The sequence below is a fragment of the Aotus nancymaae genome, unplaced genomic scaffold (genome assembly GCF_030222135.1).
Source record: "Aotus nancymaae isolate 86718 unplaced genomic scaffold, 86718_ANA_hifiasm-v0.15.2.pri h1tg000020l, whole genome shotgun sequence".
Lineage (NCBI taxonomy): Eukaryota > Metazoa > Chordata > Mammalia > Primates > Aotidae > Aotus > Aotus nancymaae.
The window spans coordinates 12,061,728-12,081,590 of record NW_026988432.1 but is presented as its reverse complement, the minus strand read 5'-3'; positions in this window follow the sequence as shown (position 1 = coordinate 12,081,590).

The following is a 19,863-nucleotide window of genomic DNA, read 5'->3' as shown; positions in this document are numbered from 1 at the left end:
GCAATTAAATCAGTTGAGGAATAAAAGGAAAATTCTGAGGCAATAAAGAGATCAAAGAAAAAAACTGGAAGCAAAAGATTCTTCCAAATTTTTTTTACCCCTCAAGTAGAGGTTGTACCAGCAGGACTGCTTTAATACTAGATTATGGATTTGAAGAAATACACCAATAACATCATATTGTTTGAGGCAACTGAGCCATGTTTCCCTTCTATGCTTTCTGGTCACCTGAACTCCAGGAAGAGTATTCTCTCCATTCAAATGATGATCATCTGCCTCTCCGCTCTTAACATATAACAACAAAGAGAGAACACTGCTGTTGAGACTGACCCAATTATTGGTTGCTGTTTTCTCTACACATATCACAGAAACCCAGAAATAGTTATTACAGATCTCCAAAAAGACAATGCCTCTGTCCTTCCGAAATGCATCTAAATCCAAGATTTTCAGTATAGGCATTTTGGGCATTGATAGGGGCAGTTTTGCTCCGCCTCACCAAGCATTTACATATTGAAATATACATGATTTCATTATAAATTACTTTTTACATTTCTCATTTATTTTTTGTTGAGATATTATATTGATAATCTTTGATTACTGTGAGTGTATAGGTGGGTTTACTATCTATGAATTCCATTTCAGGATGTTAAATATTTTACGGTACTTATTATGAAAGTAATTATTGGGTCTTATCTTGCTCAATGGTCTAATATATCTCACATGATTGATGAAAGGTTACAGTCCAGGTTGGACAAACCACAATGCTTCCCTTAGCTCCAATGTTCCTTTAACATCTGTGACTAACCAGCTCCCTAACTGACAAGGATTAAAAGGTCATCTGGTATTTTATATATTCCCATGTGGATTGGAAACACATGGGAAAAAGATCTGAACTCAGTGATGCTACATCTTCAGCCCCCAAGGTATTTGGCTCAGCTAACATTTACTGTAGTCATACAGCAATGAAAGAGCTGTGAAAGACACACTCACTATCTGAACACGGTTATGCTTATTGTTGACAGGGCAGGAGGAGGCACTTGCATCAAAAGCATAAGACACTGATGTTCTATTAGGAAACAAACAACATTCCGTGGAATGGCGGAAGGAGAAAAAATTCTTACAAGAGTGATCAGAGAAGGCTTTATGAAAGAAATAACATTTGAATAGAGACTTAAAGGTCGAATGGGGCTTTGATATAGTAGGAGAGCAAACATTCTGAACAAAGTTAATTGGCGTTAAAATTTGTCTGTGTTGAGGGAATAATAAGTAGTCAATAGGAGCACAGAGGTGTGCTTCCAGATAGAGCGGAAAGGCGAGATGTGGCTAGACCCTAGACAGTCTTGAATGCAACCTAAAGAATTGTGGCATGTCCCCTTAGACAATAAGGAGACTCTACAGGTTAGTAAAACCTAGACTAGCTTATTAAAATGACTGGCAGCAGTGTAAAAGATCAAAATGTGAGCGCACGCACACACACACACACACACACACACACACACACAAGAAAAACACCAGGCAGGGAGACTAATTAGGAGTTTCTTCCATAGTTCCGCCATGCAAGGACAACCCAAGCCTGAGGCTGGGCACTGATTGTAAGAATGGGGAGGAGAACAGACAGGAGAGAAAACAGTAATTGGGTGTAGAGTGAGAATCAAGGAGAGGAAGGTGACTCTAGAGGTTCCTCATATTGGTGATACCAGTAACTGAAGGAGAGAAGTCAGTCTTGCAGACTAAATACTAAAGCTGTCCTCACAAGGCTAATAAGAATTCTGGATGGAAATATAGTTGTAATTAAGCATTAATCAGGCTGTACTTTGTCTCATTGCCTTGTAATCAAAAGTCACAAAGCATTGGACACTGACCATTTGCATCCCCATTGCTACTATACATAAAATTTCTGATGTTAGAAACATTAGGCTTTTGTTTTAAGAATTATTTAAGCAGATCCTGAATTCCAGTGGAAAAGCTGACACCCGTCAGTTTAAAGACTCCCTCTGAGGAACCAAATCAGCTTGAAAATACAGTTTCTTTATCTTTTTATCCAATGACTTCACCCTCTTCGACCAATCAATAATTTCTACACTTTGACCACTCCAAAACCCTAGCCCCACATTCCCTGGAGAGATGAATTTGACATTTCCCCCCATCTTGTCTCATTTAGTGGCCCTACAATTTAACCTCTTTTTCTGCTGCAGTCTCAATCTAGTGTTTCCGCATATTGACTTTCACATGCATTGAGCAATGAACCTGTTACACTTAGAATACTTAGAGAGAGACTAATGAATGTGGTTTGGAACAAGCTGAGGGTCCCTATAACAAACTTTTCTCTCAATGAAGGCAGTATCGACATTAAAAGCAAAGCAATCTCCCAGAACCAATACTAACTTGTGAATAACAGTTGTTTTCATGACACATTGGTTAGTTTAAAAAGTCATTCAAAGCATAAAAGATGCCCTATCATGTTTTAAAGAAAATGTAATTGAATCAAAGAGGCTTCAGTGTTACAAATAAACTGCATTAACAGATACAAAATAAAGAAGGTTTTAAATGAATGCTATAATTTAAAAAATGTATTGTGTACATCATTTGGTAGTTAAAAACAGCTGTTTACTTAACGTGCATTAGGATATGACTTGATATGATACCATGCAAAAGAGTAAACTGATGTTGGAGAAGACATTTATATGCATATATGTGCCCCAAATCATTTTTTAGAAGCAACTTGCTCTTACACATTTTGAGGATGACAATCTTTCATAAGATCTTTCACTAAATGCTAATATTTTATTTTTCTTCTTTGTTTTTGCTGTTGTTTAACAAAGGCATTTCATGTGCTCTTCACTCAGACACTAAGGACTGTTTCTATGTGCCAGCCTAATTCCAATCTGCTATAAAAATAAGAGAATATAATTACTGGGCTTTTAAACAAGACATTATCCACCATCTCTCTATCTCACAACCATAAGGAAATGTTTCTGCTAAGGATTCTGGCACTGCTTTGGGTGTGGGGCAGTGGAGAAAGAAAGATTTCAGAATCAGACAGAGCCTCGATGTCACTTGATGAATTGAATTAGAGATCCAGTGAAGTCATCAGCAAAGACAATAGCTCCTAGATAAGATAAGTCTTGGAAAAAAGAAAAAAGGAAAAAAAAAAAACAAGAAAAGAAAAACCTGATTAATATATCTAGATAAATAAAGTGTTGATCAGAAAGGGGGGTTAGTAAAAAATGGAAACATACTAGTAAATAGTAAGCTATTTGAGTAGACATGCATGAGCCTAGTTTAGCTTGATGCCTTCACACTTTTAAATCACGTAGCTAACAATCCTCATTGTGATTTCATGCTCACCAGGTAACAGCCTGATTACTGTATGGCTTCCCATGTGGCATGCCTGCAGGTGGAGTGTCTGGTTGCCTCTCCAATTAGATTGCTCATTATAAATAGAAAAACTGGTATGCATCATTCTTTTTTGAGTGGGGTTACTTCTGATATGTTGATAAATCAGCTTTCTAAACCTCCTATATTTAGAGCCAATCTTCGAACCATGATGAATTTGAGGGGGTTGCCCTATGAAGCTCCTTGGAAATGCATAGAATATCTTCTCTTAAGATTTCCAACATCTCATTGATGGCAGCTTTATAAACTGCATCACAGTAATTGCCCCTATTGGCAGAGAGAAGGTCATCATGAAATAAAATACAAAGTAGCATGTTTGACACAGTACTGTCATAGAGCCAGGGTGCAAATATAATTCAGAGTTCAATATCAGCTTATGTTTGAGAGCGAAATGGAGCACTTACCAAATGTAAAAACAGGAATTTTAAACAAGGACTCTCCTAAAGGGTATATAATCACCCTACTTATAACTCAGGTTGCTGGACCTATCTTGACATTGAACTGGAGACATTTATGATCATTCTTTTGTGAATCTTAAGAAGCAGTAATACCTCAAGATATAGCTCCTCTTCTGACAGCTAAGTGCAGATCCCTCTCAGAACTGCGTGGGAACGCCCTGGGAGCCTCCCACTCAGGATGCCGCAGCACACACTGCTCTTGTGGGTGAAATCCAGGCCCGGTGGTCCCAGCTTGGGTTAGTGTGTATTTGCTGTGCCTTATTTGAGAAAAATCTTTCTATTTATCATTTTGTGTATTGTTTGGATTTATTTGCATTCACCTAATCTTTTAAAGATAGCCTTTAAAAAAATTGTTTAAGCTCTTCCAAAATTTCTACATATTTCTGCCCTTGTGTAATAAAGACCCCTATTGATGACCCATAAGCTTCTGAACAGAGCAGAAATATTGAAATTTGTAGTCTCACCAGGGCTTACACATAGGGCTCCAATACAGGGTAAAATATATATTTTATATAATGTGATAGATGTGTGTGTGTGTGTGTGTGTGTGCACATATGTATAGATATCCTTTATCATTTGGGTTGTTGCTTTACTACACAGTTATTTCTTTACTAGATTTCTCTTTCTCTCCTGATTGTTCTATGTTGAAGTTTATCACTGAGAAGAGTCATGCTCAAGTCTCCATGGTATACAAAGTGAGATGTCTGGGTGCAGACTTTATTTGCTGAAGGAGATTCCTCTGAGCACACTTTACAAAAGGAGACAGCTGCTATAAATCATGAGAAATTACATAGTATATTTCAATTTTTTTTTAAATTAAACCATACTTGCTAGTGACTAAATACAGAAAAACAATTCTAAACTCAACAGCAAATTCATATGGCTTAAAACCAGCTCCATGTTTTAGATTCCTTTCAGTTACAGTATCAATGGTTCCATAAAATATATTAAGACCTAATCCAAAGAAAGAAGCACCAGCATAAGTGATTCCAACAGTGCAAGTCATAGAGAGTCCAGCCAAGAAATAAGTTGCATACACATCATCTTGACTTGTAACACAGATACTATAATTTCTCTAGAATAAAAGGCTTTCCGATCTTACCGACTTTCAGAAAAATCAGTCCTAGACAGTGGCGTAATGAGATAGGGGCACCTCTGTTTAGAAGTATCAACTAAGAAGGAGAAGAACTTTAAAAAGAAAGCACTAACAAATTGAAAAGGAAACAAAAACTTGTGTTACTACGGTTTAATTACTATTTGCCATATGATGCCATTACATATAATGTGCTCATAGAAACTAGACAAAAACATAATACATTCCGAAATAGGACAGTAAGAAATAGTTAGTTTTCAAATGAATGACTAGATGAGTAGAAAATGTATGTATGTGGAATTCATTCTCAAAGAAGCGATGGAAATTTTATTACATTTCTCATAGCATGAAAATCTAACAATACATCCTCCTAAACACTTTCATTTAAACATTTTCAGGCTGATAATAATATTTTAGCCACTTTTAAGAAAATTATTACAAGGGAGATATAAATTCCAAATTGTAAAAGCAAAATATTTGGATACTAATCTTAAATTTCTAGCATTTATTGAGTGCTCACAAAATAATAGGGACTCTTCTGAATACTATGTACATGATTTCTCATCTACTTTAAATGAACCTAAAAGTTAGATATTATGATCATTTCCATAAGATTTCAATTTTAAAGAAATTTTGAAGAAAGATTTCAATTTTAAATACTATGCAGAATTTAGATCATCCTTTCAGAAATAGAGGCTAAGTGACTTACTCAAAGTCATTCTACCAGTAGGTAGTACAGTCAGAATTCTAACAAAAAATCTGTCTCCAGAGTCTTCACATTTTGAAATAAAACTAAATATGTAACACTAGGATAACAGCTACCTAATTATGGTTTATCAGCCTTCATGTGCATCATTAAATAATATTAACATAGGGCGGCTGCAGAGGCTCATGCCTGTAATCCCAGCATTTTGGGAGGCTGAAGCAGGCAGATCACTGGAGATCAAGAGTTTGAGACCAGCCCGACCAAAATGGCAAAACCCCATCTCTACTAAAAATACAAAATTAGCTGGGTGTGGTGACTCATGCCTGTAATCCCAGCTACTCAAGACGCTGAGGCAGGAGAATCACTTGAACCCAGTAGGCGAAGGTTGCAATGAGCCAAGATAGTGCCACTGCACTCCAGCCTGGGTGACAGGCCAAGACTCTGTCTCAAAATAATAATAAAAATAATAATATTAATAATATTATTAATGAGTACTTAATGATAAAAAGATTTAGACATTTAAATTCAATGCATTTTATGCATTTAATATATTTTTAAATGTTAAATTTAAAAAATGAACAAGTGCCCTTATAGTATGCTTGTTGTTTAGGGATTCTGAATTCCTACAGTGGAGAAATCAAAAGTGAACATGAAAATTGTTGACGCGTTACAGTAGGCAAACCCTGATAACGGAGAGAACCCAAAGGCAATGAACCAAAAAGACAGAAGGTTATTTCTCTCTCAGATAATTGTTTGAGGGAAGATAAGCAGGACCCCCAGCAACAAAACCATCCAGTGACCTAAATCGACAGTGGCTCTATCATATTGACTATGCAGTGTCCACGGCTGCTCCGTGCGTGGTCTTTTCAGACAAGAAAGAACTGGGAAGGAGGAAGAACAGAAAAGGCAGGTACTTCTCTTTAGTGAGTGACGTGGAAGTTGTACACATTATATCACTCACATTCCTTTGAGAAAAATTGGGCTCCTAAACATGCCCAGCTCAAGAAAGGCTGGGAAATGTACTTTGTTCAAATGTTCACAAAGAAGAGAAAGACCAATATTGACGGAAGTTGTCAGTCCTGGCCACGTCGGCATGGTGGATATTTTTCCTCATTACCTTTATTATTATTATTTATTTTTTACAGACAAATGAAATTCCAGTAATAATTGAAAACTATTTCTAAATAATATTCCATTTGTTTTTTAGAAGTTTAATAAAAACTCAAAAGTATTTAAGAATTGAAAGTTTGGTTATAAGTAAGGATCATGTGACTTCAATTGGTATAACAATTGTTTTGTGAGAAAAAATTGGAGTTATAATTCTGGAACAGACAGAGGGTCAATCTCGTCTGGTGGCCAATGCCAGATGTTTCACTAAGAGAAATAAACCTCCCATAATACACTTAATTTCACAATACTATACCATAGGGGGGAATATCTTCCTGACCCATCTGGTGAGCAGCTTCTGCCCTGAAGCATGAAGATTGATAGCTGGTGTAATTCTATCCTAGCTAGTGTACTGTAACTGCAGATGCTACTCTTCCTCATGTGAATGTCTAATTATCTTCAGGATCATTTTCTCTTATTCATATCCTGTTGCCTAGAGTTATACAGGTGAAAAATAATGTTATTCTAAAAAAACACATGAGTGTTTAATGCATTATTCTATCTTGTTTTACTAGCTATGGGTCAACTGTTTTTTGAAAAACTGTTCTACTTATATTTCATATTACTCTCAGTAGTTTGAAAGGTGAATTAATAAACTATTTTTTATCCAAATATATAATTGGCTTCATTTCACTCATGCCAAATGTCTTTGTTTGTTTTCTCGGAAAATTTATTGTCATGAAATAAATTCCTTGCTGTTAATATCACTGTAAATTTCGTTGTGTTATCACACACCCTCTGGACCTTAATGGATCAATACACTGAATTTATATTTAATACGGAGTATTAGCACCCATATCAGCAGGATAATTAACTTCCAAAACAGATATCATTCCTTGCCTTCATTATTAATAGTGTGTGTATCTTGAAGAGATAATTCTATTTGTATCTAATGTACTTCAAAAGAATCTGTGGCTAAATTCCAAAATCTATGTGAATTCTAGACTTTAGGAACATTTCTTGGCATTGAATCATTTTAAGATATATTAGGAAACAAGTGAGTTGAAAAATATTTAAATTGCCAATCATGAAAAGAGCTACGCACAGGAACAAATTATAGAGGCCACATGGAAGAAAGATTTCAATTTTAAATACTATGCAGAATTTAGATCATCCTTTCAGAAATAGTGGAGCCAATCTCTATTTAAATGACGATAGAATTCACTTAAAGGTCAGCTTTCACTCAGTAAAGCAAAGGCCAACGGGCTTTTCATTGCCAGAATAATTTCCAGTTTATAAATTAGGAGGTGAATAACTTGATCCAAAAATATGGTACGTGCTTAATGACAGCTAAAAAAATATAGTTGCTTTCACATATTTGCATTTATTTCTTTCTGCATTGTTATTACATTAATATCATTTATATTAACATGCAAATACAATTCATTCATTGACTAAATGCATATGCTACATAAGAGCCTCTACTAAGCTCTACTAACATGGACATGGAATGTTATCTCTCCCCAATATCTGGAAGTTATAGTGGGGATACAAAGAAATGATATTCTGAAGCAAAATTTTTGCATATAAAAATCTCATCACTGCCTATGAATTGGATATCTGGAATTACACTGGTCTTATGGAATAACTATCCTGACCCTTAACATCGTAATAAATTCTGGGACTGAAAAATGTAGGATTGATGCTATTGATTAAAGGACTATAATTCCATCAAATAAAAAGAAACTCATCTATTTTTAGATAATGTTCGCCTAATGCTCTTATATCAATTAACAGATTAGGTGCATTTTATTTTAAAAGTAAATATGACATATTTGAAGCATGTACATTTAAAATTTCTTTGTCTAACAATTTCTAACTTGACTAAAAATGATATTGTCACCAAAATCAATTTATGCTTATGCTGCTTTTTACTTAATAATTTGTTACCCTTTGGACATTTTCTTTTACTACTTTGTTGTGGTATAAATCTAGCCTTTAGTTTGAAACTGCTCATCTAATTCTATGCTTAAATTGGAAGACAATCTATCAAATGCAGCCTGACCATCACTTTGCTTAAAATCACTTCTTATTTAATGAATGGTTTCTCCTTTATGTTTTCAGCCACTCTTTCTGTATATACCAGGTGTACCTAAAAAGTTTATGATGTATCTAAATGCCAAAGAGAATTCCTCAGGTGTTAGGAATGAGGCAGAACTTATATGGCATTTCATAATTAAGTGTAACTTAATAAACACCCAAGTACTCTTTTTCCTTATTGTCATTCATATCACTGTCTTGTACATTTTTATGACATTATGATCTACTTTTCAATATGATCATGTCTTAATATCAAGTGTATCAAATCTAATCCTATGGTTTATTGTAGGCAACCCCAGTTGGTCTGCTCTGAGCTTTTTCCTCCCTTCTCAATGAATGGAAGTTTTACTTATGCCTGGCTGGTGGCTTGAATCACCTCAATTTGTTCTGGCAATCAGAGGCAGCTGCTTCGTGTGAAAGGCGTGAGGACCACTGAACATCACATTAGGATTGACCTCGAGCTGAATGTAAAGCGCTTGGACCTTTCTGCCAGGCCAGCAGAGCATGTGCAAACAGATTTGCTGAAGTGCAAAATGGTCCAGTGATTGAGAGCAAGAGTTGTTCTCTTTTCTTTCTCTCTCCCTCCCTCTCTCTCTCTTCTTTCTTTAAAAATGAAACAAGATAGCAGACAGGCTAGTATAATCTTAGCAACATCTGTTGCCTTTCACAAGGGTCTTGGTTGAGCACAACAACTTTTCAAAAGGGGACTGAAGTCCTGTTGAAAAGGGTAAAATAAAAGATCTCAACTGAAGTGAGTATGGCCATGTTGCCTCAGACCCACTTGAGGCTTTTGTGCTTTCTGTCAGAATGGGTAAATAACGTTTACTCTTCTCTTCTTCCTGATGAAACTGCCAGGAAAAAAAAATAAAAAATTTATATATATATATATATGTTTTTCCCCTGGCAATTTCATATATATATATATATATATATATATATATATATATATATTCACAATTAGTGTTTAAAGCCCTTAAAGAACTATAGAAAAGTTACATTTCAAACTCCTCATTTTTATTCCCAGTATCTGAACCTTAAGCTCGGTTAATCATAAGTGTGAAGGAATCTATGGTTCACATTTTATCATGTCTGTTACTTTCAGCCTTTCTTATTAAGTTACTTTAATACTCTGTTCCTACAGTTTGGGAGCAATGGGAAGGTTCCTTTTGGGAGAAAATGAATATTTCAAACTGATTATTTTTTCCTTCAATGTGATCTGTTCACTTTACCCTACTTACCTAATGATAGGTTACAGTAAACATTAACTTTAGATAATTTATATAGAAAAAGTTACCTACTTTTATTTGCAAGTTTTTTTTATGAGCAATTTTGTTCACGCCAAACATCACATCCTTTCACATAAACAAGGATGCGATGCAGCTGATATGTATATATATATATATCACCTGCTGGCTTCTGTTTTTTAAAAGAAAAATAGAATATATATAGAATACACATGTGTTCTATATATTGCTACTGTTTTTTGTTTGTTTTATATGTTTATCTTTGTCTTTCAAATATATAACATACACACACATGTATATATATATATATATAGAGAGAGAGAGAGAGAGAGACAAAGAGAAACAGACAGGGTCTCACTCTGACACTCAGGCTGGAGCACAGAAGCACAATCTCAGCTCACTGCAACTTCCACCTCATGGGCTCAAGCAGTTTTACCACCTCAGCCTCCAGAGTACCTGTGACTACAGATGTATACCACCATGCCAGGCTAATTTTTTGCAATTTTTGGAGAGATGAGGTTCTCTATGTTGCCCAGGTGGGTCTTGAACTCCTGAGCTCAAGGGATCCACCTGACTCTGCCTCTCAAAGTGTTGGGATTACAGGCATGAGCTAAAGTGTTTGGCCTAATATTTTCGATATTATTGATATTTTTATTGATTGCATATGTTTTTGAAGTTATTCACACAATTTTGAAAATGTATTTAAAGACAAAATCCAAAGACGCAGATTTGTGCTTATCAAGAGAATAATAGATTTGTATATACTTTTAATACTGATGAGCCTTGTCCTGTTATAATAAAGACATAGAGAGATGTCCGAAAATATCAAAACTTATACATTTCTTTTAAAAATAGGTAACAAATCTTTTGATACTCAATTTTACCAATATAGTTTATTATTACATGATGTTTTAAAGAATTATGTTAAAATGCCCTTTAAACTTATTAAAGTGAATATAATATATTTTATTTCATAATCAAAACATTAACACCTCAAAAAGTTAATTTTGGGGGTGTTTAATTGCATTATTATGCTTTCAGTGCTATTTAAATATGTGCAATTAAAAGCATAAAGTTACCCTAATGTATTTGTGCTTCTTGTGTCTTTTGTTAGTAATTATCAAGTTTTTTAAATATTTTTAAATCAAAAGTAAAAATAGCAAAACAAGTTCAGTATAAGAAGTAGAAATGGAGGAATATAAGATCATGTGCCATAAATGTGGATAATATGCTGGAAATAAGCAAAATTTAAAAAAATACAAACTAGATGGTATTCGTTAACATCTAGACCATCTTGCAGGAGAGAGGGGATTAGATTTATTTAGGGGAGTTTCATAACTAGTCTTTATTGAATGGGATGACTCATATTTTGCTTTTCTTGCTTCTACTAAAGTTATCTAAATGCTTTCAAAGTTCTCCAGGCTTGGCAAATCTACTGTTTTAAGATTTAAGAGGTTTGTTTGTTTGTTTGTTTGTTTTTTAGATGAAGTTTTACTCTTGTTGCCCAGGCTGGAATGCAGTGGGGTGATCTCAGCTCACTGCAACCTCCGCCTCCTGGGTTCAAGAAATTCCCCTGCCTCAGCCTCCTGAGTAGCTGGGATTACAGGCGAGCACCACCACGCCCAGCTGATTTTTGTATATATGTATTTTTTTAATTAGAGATGGGGCTTTACCATATTGGCCAGGCTGGTCTCAAACTCCTGACCTCAGATGATCCACCCGCCTTGGCCTCCCAAAGTGCTGGGATTACAAGGGTGAGCCGCCACACCCTGCCCAAATCTTAAATCAATACATTTGCCAAGACTGGAAAACATTTAAAGCATTCCATCTTTCATAAAATGGAAAAAATAAAACAAAATAAGTCAAAGGTAATTTTCAAACTCATAAACAGTAAGGTGGACATGCCCCAGTGGACGGTACTCAAGGATTCCAGGTATGTAATAATGCAGATGGGCTAGTACTGAGGTTTGCATTGACATCAGATACACAGGGCACACAACTGTCACACACAGGATGATAAGTGCTAATTATGTCTAATGGTTAAACGACAAAAAGAAAAACCACTTTAGGTTTGATGTCTACCTACTTGTATATCTTACCTTTGAGAGTATACTAGAAATTCTAAACTCGCATGACTACAGAAAGCCGACAGCTAAATTGAGGGGTAAGTTGACTATAGTAAACTGAAGTATACATGGCCCATTTCAAAGAAATAGACAATCTTGAAGTTCAATCATAGATAATAGTATCAAAATGAAAAAAAAATAGCAGATATGGTTAGATTTTCATTGAGTTTAACAGAAGTCAAAAATAGAGTCTCGCATATATCATCTTCCAACAACAAACACTAGAAGAGACTCAAAATTTAAATAAAAAACGCTATATGGGCCAAAATTTATCTGTAAGTTGGGTGTCATCAGAAGAGCTGTTAGCTGGCACACTTTGACTAAATCAAACTATAACACTTAGATATTATTTGTCTTCCTTTTTTTTCAAATTCATTCAAACGTGAGACTCAAACTAGGCAAATTTCAAGGTCAATTAATGAACAGTCTTTTAGGGATTAAGAAAGACATATTTTAGGCTGTCAGAAAATATTTAAATGTCTGAGCGCCTAACAATTTTTTAACAGGTAATAAAACTGTTTTTATTCATACTAACGTTTTGGATAAAAGTACTTAGTTCTTTTAAGTTACTTTACTTTTGAGTGGAAACTAATATTTCTTTCTTTCTTCATTTAATTTTTTAAAATGTCATAGAGATTGGATACTTGTTATATTGCTAGGTTGGTCTCGAATTCCTGGGCTCAATCAATTCCCTTGCCTTAGCTTCCCAAGGTGCTGGGATTATAGGCAGGAGCCACTACATGTGGCCTTTTTGATCTTTTGTGGAATAGGGAAACTGAATTATGAATGGATATAAATTCTAAAATGAGCTTACTCTCATGCCATGGACTATTCTTGACTTTATAGTCCTCTAAAATAAATGTATTTTACTATAAAGCAAATGACTCATTCAATTCCTATTCTTCTAAAAATTTGAATTATGATTTATATTAGTATTTAAATAAAATTTCAAGGTGTGATGGAAAGCCACATCTACAGATTATTTATGAAAATACATTCAATTATTATAATTGTAAATTCACTATAGTATAAGCTATAGCAAATAATTAAAAACATGGAAGGCTACAACCAAGTTCTTATTCCATTGGTTAGTCTTGTTTGGTATTTGAAATGCAAAATATTAAATAATAATGTCTGACTATCTAGGCTCTTTTAGGAATCTTGCTTTGGATATTGCTGTGTGGATATCAATCAGGCTTTGACTTGGATATCAACCAGGCTTTACCTCTAGGTTCAGATTCTTATTACTGGGTTCAGATTCTTTGATTAGGATATCAACCAGTCTTTATTACTGGGTTCAGATTCGTATTTCCATACAGGAAGTTTGCCATGAGGTTATGAATCCATTCCTTTACTCTTCTGAACTTCAGTTTTGTCACTGATAAAATTTAAAAAAGAAATGCATGTCTTCAAAGATGTCTTATATAGGTCATTTCATGCATACGGTATTGAGTCCAATTATCTTCAGTGACTGCCTCTGGTAATTTAGTTGCTTAATGAGGCTCATTAACCCTTTTAGTCCATTATTTGCATCCACAACTATATTTGGAAGTAAATTGTAACATTACATACTGTAAGTATCACATTTTTCTGTCAGCGTTAAATGTGAAATAAAGCCCTAATTAAATAAATGTGGCATAATGATTATTCATTTCCATCAAAACTTATTCTCGCACAAATACACAAATAGGCTAGAAAATACTGTGTTAATTTTGTTTCTTAGATCTATTTATGTTGGTTCTAACATATAGCATCACTCTGAATGAATTAGTGTTTTATTTAATCTTTTATAGGGTGAAGCCCTCCCTCAATTTTAGAATTAACCATTTTGCTAGATAAGGATAGAGAGAAGGAGATGCTTGCTACATCCCGTTTTAATCATTCAGACCTAAAAGTGGAAAGTGGAGACACTTGGAGTTCACAAAGATAATGACTGCCTCGGAATTCACCTTTGTGAACAAAGTAGTTCAAGTTCATAAAAGGATTACTGCTCTTCCCCATAAGTATCTTCTAGGGTGGCAGTATTTCGATATTTTATTAAACATCCTTCTCTTCCTAAAAGTTCACCTTTTAATAAACTGGCTTATTTTATCTAATCTTTCTTTCTAAGGTATGTAGTTTTTTTCTGATATTTTCCCCTTCTGAATTTTCCTTTCGAACATGAGTTTAGCCTCAAAGTCACATACACCAGGGAGTTGTTCTCTTGGCTCAATGCATCAGCTGGAAGCAGGGTCATTTCTACATGCACATTTTATGTGTGTTAGGAGAGCACTAAATAAAATTGAGTGGCACCAGCTATAAAACCTGCAGAACCCAGTGCAAACCAGCTCTCTGGATCTACATGCACGGAGCAATCAGGTTAGTTCTTCGGAGAAAAAAGCAGTGGGCAAAGAGTGGAGCGCGGAAGCAGTACTCTGAGTACAAATACAAGTGGACCCAGCGAGCATGTGCTTAGGAAGCTCTGTGTTTAGGTCAGTAGATAATTATGTGTCTCTCAGTTTGGCTACAAATATTATTTTAATTCCTTAGGCTTCTGGAAGATTGAAGTTCTCTGAACAGTCTCTCAATTTTCTGCTGTCCCTTCCTGTCTGTATCTAACTCATGTTTCAAGGCTCAAATGAAATGTCACATTGGTTAATGTTTTTAGGATTCTCCATAAGCATGTGCTATCTTCCTCCTTCAAATCCCAAACCCTACTGCTTGCTATTTTCTTACTGAGTTTATCCTACTCTTTCACATTTATGCATTTTAGTTATATTCGTGCCTGTACCTGCTTGGGGCCTCGGTCTTACTTTCTTCTGTAGATCTTGCAAGTTTTGGCATAAAACCTGCTACACAGCACACACTTTAGAAATATTTGTGAAATGAATTGAGATGTTGCAAAAATCTACTTCTTATAAAAGATTCTATGGTTTATCACAAAGTGAAAGAGAAATGCTTAGCAGAAATTTGCATTATTTTTTTCTCTCTCGAGGTTTTAGAAGGCTTTTACAGAACAACTATAATTCAAGAGACAGTGTTGGCCTAGCTGTGTTATTTCTGACAATTTTGATTTGAGTTGCTTTTTAAAAAGTAATTTGTGTCCCAACTATTCTGAATCCACAGACACAATCACACATCAGTGGTATCATATGCTATTTAAATAAGTAAGTGTTCCCCTGCTTTGGCATTTGACACCAAATCTAAATCACATGTTTATCTGTTTGAGTTTGTTCTTCAAAAACAAAATATTGAAATTTGACATGTAGTGCAGAAAATTAAACTATTTTACGATGTTAACCAATGACCCACACCATCACAGATTTTCACACGCCTGAAAAGAAGCCCTAACTATCTGTAGAAGACTGGAATAATAATAGGAACAACTTCGTTTGCTGAGAACAGGGCTCAAATGGACTTTTACCCTTGCGTTCCAACCCCACTGTGTGTCCTTTCATTCTCATTTCTTTTCTGAAGGATTTTTCTAAGTGGCTCAGGGAAGGAGTAAGTTACTTGCAGCTAAAACAACATTTCTGGTAGCACAGGCTAAAAGTCACACAGAGATCTTCCATGAGGATTTGTACTTACCTTCTCCCAGATTACACACTGACTTGTGTTCTTAAGGACTGAAGCTCCTTAAGGCCCTGTGCCCTCCTACTCACCAGGAAGAACTTGTAAGGAAAAAATTCCTTACACTCCATCAAACATTGTTGCATTTTCTTTTCCTCTCTCTCTTTTTTTTTTTTTTTTTTTGAGACAGAGCCTCACTCTGTCACCCAGGCTGGAGTGCAATGGTGTGGCCTCAGCTCACTGCAACCTCCACTTCCAGGATTCAAGCGATTCTCTTGCCTCAGTCTCCTGAGTAGCCTGGACTACAGGAGTGTGCCACCACAACTGGGTAATTTTTGTATGTTTAGTAGAGACGGGCTTTTACTATGTTGGCCAGGCTGGTCTTGAACTCCTGACATTGTGATCGGCCCGCTTCAGCCTCCCAAAGTGCCGGGATTACAGACGTGAACCACCACGCCCAGCCATCTTTGCATTTTCTAAATATTTCTGTGGTGTCTAAGAAGCTCCTTTATTCTATGTATATTTTAGAGTCCGTTAACTGAGTGGTACACTCTCCAGGTAAGTATTCATTTTTGTGCAAATACTGAATTTTTGGATAGTGAAAGAGGAGATGTTGAGTATATCCTAAGAAACAAAATTGTCGTATGACCTCAGATTTTGGATTCTTCTAGTTTAGTACTCTATGAAGTGGCATTGTCATGAGTGATGCTGTTTGGGGGTTGACTCCATGATGCCAATCTTAGATACCAACATCTTTCTTCTTTTAGTGATTATTTATGCTCCATTAGTGACAACTCTAGTCAAAACATCTTTACATCTATTTATATTTTCTGACTATATCTGAAGAACTTTCATATATTTCCAGTGCTGCAACTAGAGTCCAGGTCAAGACTTTGCTCAACAACTGGATTTCTAAAACAACTTCCTACACATTTCTCTCACCTCAAGTCCAAGGCTGACTTAACAAGGGGCTAGTATGTTTCTTCTCCTAATGCAAATATGATCACCATTTCCCTTCATAACACTCTTCAATAGAGCCCCTTGTCCTCACAGCACAATCCAAACATTTCTCTCCATTCAAGGTTTTTCATCATATGTCCCTTTTTTGTACTCCCACACTTGACATTTTGTGCCTACCTCATCACGTGGTGTGTGGAGATGTATATACATCTTTATTTTCACAGAAGAATGAGAAGTTTCTAAAGATAAGAACTAAATCTTATATTCATATTTGTGTTCCCATGCCCTAGTGGAAGAATCACATAGCAGGGGTTCAGTAAATACACACTAAATGGCTACCTTGAGCTAGAAGTGCTTTCTTTTCCAGAAGATGGAATTGTTTTTAATAGATGAACTAAACTGAAGGACATAGACACTCTCAGAAAAAATGGTAAGCATTAAACATAGATTGTTATGATTATTTACAGTTTATATTGGGGAAAAAGTTCACAAGAAACCATAAATGGTCCCATGTTTTGAGACCTTTTGAAGCCTTATGGGGAGAGCCTCCTACCTTCTGCCCTATCTCTTTTTCTACCTGAGGTTCTCCAGAATGCTTAGAACTACCTAGATCTCAAGGATTACATCTCTTCTGTTCTTAGCTACAAGATACCAGGCCTATGTCTTTGGTTTTAGAGTAAGATCATAATGGAATGAATATGAATAAAATCTGATCAGCAATCTCATCAGAAAGTACTTTGCTTGTATCAAATCTACTTTGGGTGATAAAACACCTAGGAATATACTTTTCATACCAACAGAAACCATGACAAAATTGCCCTACATTTTCTTGATTCCTCCTTCTCTAAAAAAGAGTTCCAGTATGGGTAACTTTTCTTAATTTAATCAAGACGGTGAAAATAAATTGAAAGGAAAGCTTTTTAAAATAGGGTAGAAAAGGGTACATTTCTTCAAATAATGCTATATATAACACTAAAGACATAAAACCTTCAACTGAGGGAGCTTGAAAATATATACACACACATATGAACAGAAATATTTAAACATACATTTGTAACATAAATAAAAACATGAAATTGTATAAGTAAGCCATTATGGTTTGCATTTGTAGTTCATGGAATCTTAAACAATTGGCAGTGCCTTGGGATTCATCTGTGCAGTGTTTTTTTATTTGTGCATCTCAGAACTGGATTTTCTAATCAAACCAGAAATTGTGAGAAAAGGAAAGGAGAGGAGAAGGGACCTAATAAAACATGTGTTGACCCTAAACCAGACAACAGCTTAAGCCTGGTGAGCTCCTGTTCTCTGTTCTTGATGCTGGGCTTTCTCCTAAGAATAAAATACAAACATCTTTCAGGGGCTGGAAGACCTAGAAAGATCTGGTCCATGTCTATTATTACAGCGTAATCCATCTCCATTTTCCTCCCCTCCTACAGCACTTTGTTTCTCCCATCCATCCAGCCCCTTCCTGCCACAGACATTCCCCTTGTTTATTCTGCCTAGGTCATTCTTCCCTCAGAGCTTCACAACGCTGACTCGTTGTCATCATCACATCTCAGCCTAGGGGCCATCTCCTCAGAAACAGACCATCCCCAGCCTCCTTAGATAAAAGGTGTCCCTCGGTTACTGTCTGAATTATTCCCAGTTCTTACCCTTGCTCTAGGTTGTGTCTTTTGCTCAAGAAGAATCTGGACCTCCCTCTAAGCTCAGCAGCTGATAGTGTGGGAACCAGGAATAGAATTCTGATTAACTGAAAATACTTCACCTGTTTTGGAATCTGTAGAGGTTATGGTTTAAGAAAATATTTTTAAAGGAAGGCAGGTAGAATGGTTCAAGAAGAAAGCATGCATTTGGAATCAACATTTATGTGGAGTCATAAGAAGAGAAAAAAATACAAAAAACTTGAAGAAGCATACCTTTTCCTAACAGGGACTCAAAATATTTCCTTTTCTATGCAATGTCCTTTGATCAAAAGAAGCCAGTAGATGAAAACAGCGCAGTGTCTGATTCCCATCACAATATGACCTCCTATAGATGAACAATGCAGGCAATCCTTGGTATGGTCAGATGTGTGTTAAATGCTAGATGGGATACAAACACTCACTTCTTTATTCAAGAAATGCTAACTATGGACCAAACATGTGCTGTGCCTTGGTGATACTGAATATTAATCACTGGCCTCCTGAAGCTTTCAGTTCAGAACAGTTATAAGAAAATCTCTCATCGCAGAAATCAGCTCATAGGTAAAAATCTAAAGTGAATCTAATGATTGTACTATATGAGCTAGAATAATTGAGCATCTTAACACAGAAAAGCATTTCAAAGACTCAAAGATAAAGTCAAGATTTGATACCTGCGTACCAGGTGAATTATAGTGCCCATAACAGAAAAGAACATACTGGGGAAATCCAAACTAATATCTAAGAAAAGATTTGGAGGTCTTTTCTAAGCATCTTGAATTTGGGTGATGGCTGAGAGTTGAGTGGAAACGGACCATGAAATGGCCATCCAATCAGCCTTGGATCTTAGAGATACAACTTTTAAAATGCATTAATGTTAAGTAAGCAACATAGGATGGTATCTGGAACTTAACAGGAGTTCAAAATTGCTGTTAGAATTATTAGCATAGAAATCAGTTTTAAACACTGACTAAATTGAATGGGAGAGGTGGGGGAGGCGTGGTGCCAGTTAAATGGCCAAGAGAGGCTGGATTGGGGACAGAACAAGTATGCTTGATTGCACAAGAAATCAGAGATACTGGCACGGACAAGAGTAAGCCCATGTAACCGGTATCCGAAGAATTACTGCTAAGGTTAAGAGTAAGTGCGGAAGAGACAGAGGACACGTTCCATTGGTAGAGTGAGAAAAATGAAACGAACGTAGTTGGAAATGATCTCTCCCCCCTCGTAACACTTAGGACAGAACACCTACTCATGAGATTAAAGTGAGCACCAGAGCAGCGGAAAACAAAGCGTGCTCAACTCCAGGGGCTGCGCCGCGCTCCAAATAAAAGACCAGATCCCTTTCCTTCCTTCCACACCTTGCGAGGGGTCCTCCGTCCCGCCCTGCGAGTAAATCATACACTTCGGAAGTTTAGCATTAGAGAGCCCAGCAGGGGAGAAAATTT